The sequence below is a fragment of the Argiope bruennichi genome, chromosome X1, assembly GCF_947563725.1.
Source record: "Argiope bruennichi chromosome X1, qqArgBrue1.1, whole genome shotgun sequence".
Taxonomy (NCBI): Eukaryota; Metazoa; Arthropoda; class Arachnida; order Araneae; family Araneidae; genus Argiope; species Argiope bruennichi.
In genome coordinates this window covers 27,754,217-27,758,564 of record NC_079162.1, presented here as the reverse complement: position 1 = coordinate 27,758,564, position 4,348 = coordinate 27,754,217, and positions in this window count along the sequence as shown.

The following is a 4,348-nucleotide window of genomic DNA, read 5'->3' as shown; positions in this document are numbered from 1 at the left end:
AGAGTTTTCTGAATACATAAATGACTCCCTGAGCAAAACAACAGTGTTAAATTATCGGCGAAGCCTCCATTTAATGATTTCGACTTTGGTTGAACTATCCAGTTAGTGTAATTTGAATTTGGTTTATTAAATTAATTCTCTGTTTACAAAATACATGAGGGCTAATTAAGGATCGGAATTCTCATTTTCGAACAATAGGTAGTTTATGAAAATGACACTTGAGGTAAAAGCTCTTCCCACGTACTTTCAACATTTTACCCATTGTGAAACCGATTGACCCAGGGTTGATTTAATGTGCTCTAAGTTCCAGCATATCGAATTTAACTAATGCTCATCCAATAGGCTGTTGTGATCCATCTGCTAGTTCATAGTTGTTTGCGTTTCAAAGGTCTGATCAAAAGAAATAAAATCACAACAATAGCCTTTGTTGACATTTGTATCAAACAGCAGAAATGCCACACAACCTCTAGAGACGACGGTATCGTGTGTTGTTAACGCCTCCTTTCTGGGAATGGAATATCGTAAATTTGAGACAATATCTAACCTAAACCGAATAAAACGCACGTAAACTTTAGAAACGGAGTAGGGCGTGATGTTAAGGTCTTCATTCCGCATTTGGAAGGATGTAAATTGGAGACTCTATTCTGCCGAGAGGTCTGAACGGGAGCTAAGTCTGCTGTCTGATAAATTTGCTATCTTGGGTAAAATGTTATAGCCTCGGAATGGCATTGCAGTTTAGACAATTAAATGTGTATTGAGATATCCACCTTGTCATGTGTCCATGTTTTAGAATTACAAGGTCTGTTCAGAATTTGTCTTGGTTTATCTTCTAACAGGAACGTTCATTTAAAAAAACTAAACTAAGCTAAATTTCTGACATATTATAGTACACCATGTTAAAGAACAGTTTAATACCTATTTGACGATTGGTATTAATGTCAGAATAACGTTCAATGAATTAAACTTTGTATGGCAGAAATATGCAATTCGGTGTAATATTTTAAGTTTTAATTAACTGAAAATTGAGCGAGATTTTGGCATTTTCCTGCTACAAAATATTATTACCGAAAAGGATTTGTACAGCATTATAAATTTCAAACAATTATCCTTTCAAAGATAAAAATTTAATTTCTATCCAATTGTTTTTCTAAATTTCAGCATTTTTTTAAAATAGATTTTGAGCAATTTTCAACCATAAATTTATTGTTGCAATGAAATTCAAACCATGTTCTTAATTTCCCAAATGCTTAATCTCGTGACTTTCTTTCATTGAAGGAAGCCAAAAAGAAAGATTTTTCTGTTAGCTGCCTAATTTACATCAGGAATAAGTAAATGCATTGCCGCGAAAGAAAATGTGTATTTATAAGATAGATTACCCGGATAGTTATGTTTTTAATGACTCTGTAATGTCATGGGACTTGACTTTATAAGAAAGGTTCGTTTACACAATAAGCAAAACAGATATAAAGCTATTAAAAATAACACGGCTTTAATTTATTGCTTTATTTGAAAGTCCAAAATGCTTTGCTGACAAAAAGCATGAGCATCAAGTTATGCATAAGACATTTTATTGAAATTTACCTTTAACTGACAAATGTTAAAACTTTCTGTATAAAATTTTGGGGATATATATACTAAATGTGTACAATAATATAATGCATTTACATGTTTTAAGTAAATTATTTTAATTTATGAATTTTCATTTAATTAACTCATAGAAATTTGTTTTAATTTATATATTTTAATTATTACCCAGAAAACGGTATACAAAGGCATGCTTATAATAAATATTATGCAAAGCATTTGGATTGTAGATTTCCCATAGGTTCCAATAAAAGCACTTGTTGCTTCTGAGAAACTTGCGTATATAGCAAAGAATAATCAAATACATTCTCTGTTAGTCAACAACCTTTTATGTTGAAAATCATAAAATTTACAAAACGTCAGGCAAAATGCACGATCATCTAACAAGCTTCGAAATGGCAGCAGTGGCTTTACTGAGAGAATTTTTAGTGTCTAGAATTGTAGAGAGCTAGAAGTCTCTGTAGGATATTGAATTTTGAGATATATGAACATAAGCAAAGTCATTCTTCATTTTGCCCCCGAGTCAACTTGCCCCAGTCTCCCCTATATTAACATTAATATACTGATTCAACTCAAAGCTTGTCATGTGTGTAGGCTGCGACAATCATGAACGAGAAAATACAATTGAATGTAGAAAAAATTAGAAAGAGGAAAAAGTGTCGTTTTAATCGACATAGACTAATTAAATAAGTGTGCAGGCTGTTAAATTTTTATTTCTAAGAAACAATGTCTAAACTGTCTGGGAATTGCAGAAACGTTTTTCGTCTGCGATAGCGATTTAAACGTTCTTTTGATCTTTATAAATATGATTTCGCACATAGTTTTAAATATCAAAAATGAAAGCTTGCATCACTTGTAATTTTGACTTTTTAAAATTAATGTGAAAATAATCTAATAACTAAATAATCTGATTATTATAATTTTCTTCCACTTATATGATTAATAATAAAGAAAATTGTAAGGAAATTACAGATTTTTTTTATGATTACACATACAAAAATACACATTTTTAATGAAAATTTCAAATGTAATCTTTTTAAAAATACTGTATTTTTTATCGGTAATCAATTAGAAAAAAAAATTTGACCCTGAGGATAAAAAGTAAATAAATATGTACGTTTCCATTGATATAGATTTATTTAAAGCAGTCTATTAATAATTCATTTTGTTTTTACATAAAAGCTGTCAAATGATTAATATCTTCTCTTATTATTCAGGAAAAAATGCAATTTTTGTTATATATCTCTCTCGATTTCTATATTTCTCCGCATCAACTTAGTATCCAAACAGCTATTTTCTCCATTTCTTTTAATTTTTTTACAACCAAAAGGTTATTTCAAGATATGCTATCGTTTTTCTAATAGTTGTTCTAATTTTTATTAATTATTTCTAATAATTTATACTTTTTAAGTAAGTAGCGTCAATGAAGAGATAATTTAGAACGATTTTTAATTATCTAAATTTTAACAAAATGCATTTGGTTTGATCAATTTCATCTAAACATTCTTAAACTAATTCGTTCGATAAGAAAAGAACTGAATTTTCAATTAATGTAATGAATCTGAATAGGTATTTTAATTAAAATTTCCAGTCGAACTCAAAAATTCAGATTTGTAAAAGTAGGCAAATACATTCTAATTAAAACTGAGGCTATAAAACTGAAATTATGAGCAAATTAATACGAATCTCATTTACAATTAATAAGCATTATGCAAATTTTAATCACATTAAAAAATCTTTCTGTTTACAGGTATGTGCTGATTTTATTTTTAAAAAAACAACTTTTTATTCCAGTACCAAATGAGGTTTCATGTTCTTTGTTCCCGGTATTTTCATTAATAAGAAATCTTCTTTCCATTGTCTTAAACTGCACAATCTTTTATATTATATTTAGAATTAACTTGAAAAAAAATATATATAAAAATCTTTTTAAAAAATTTTCAATCAGCTGAAAGAAAATGATGTATTTTTTTAAGCATTGTGCACACACGAAACATTTTAAGAATCTAGAGTAATAAGATTAACATTCTAAAAAAGGTTGTAAAAAGAATTAACTTTTTAAAGAAATTTTTGTTTAAGTAATATTTATTGGTGACTGTAAAATTCCTGATAGAAATCGCATCACGAGATTATACTGTTACTAGCACCACTAGAGGAGCTATTTTGGAGCGGGGCAAATAATTTCGAACCATAGATAGATGACGCGAGCAATAACTGACGTTCCAGACATTTTCCCCAAATTTCCCGAACAAGAGAAAGTTTATCGTTATGACTCCTTTCTTGACGAATTTATTTGTCATCATAGAGAATATTTTACTGAAATTTATTTTATCCTTTCCAGATCAATTAATAATATACAGCGCAACATTGTAAGTACAATTAAGAGAAAGCAGCGTCGATTCATATGGATCAAACGACACATTAATACAATTTGAAAAAATTTAGGGAAAAAATATAAACGAAATAAAATATTTTTTCGGGAAATAACATAACATCCTCCCTCGTAAACTCATGAAATATCTAAAAGATAAATTCGTGCTGTCTTTTTTATAAACAGTTCAAAAACATTTCGAGCCAAATAAACCAGAACAGAACAGCAGGATCAAAAGAAAAATAATGGCCTTAACCACTGAAATATCTTTGATTTCAGATACATTTTTAACTTTCTTTAAAAGTAAATGAGATATAAATAGCTTCGAAGGTTTTAATGCCTTTCTAATGGAACTGCGGGGCTTTTTTATGAATTGTATAGCAACCTGTTCGC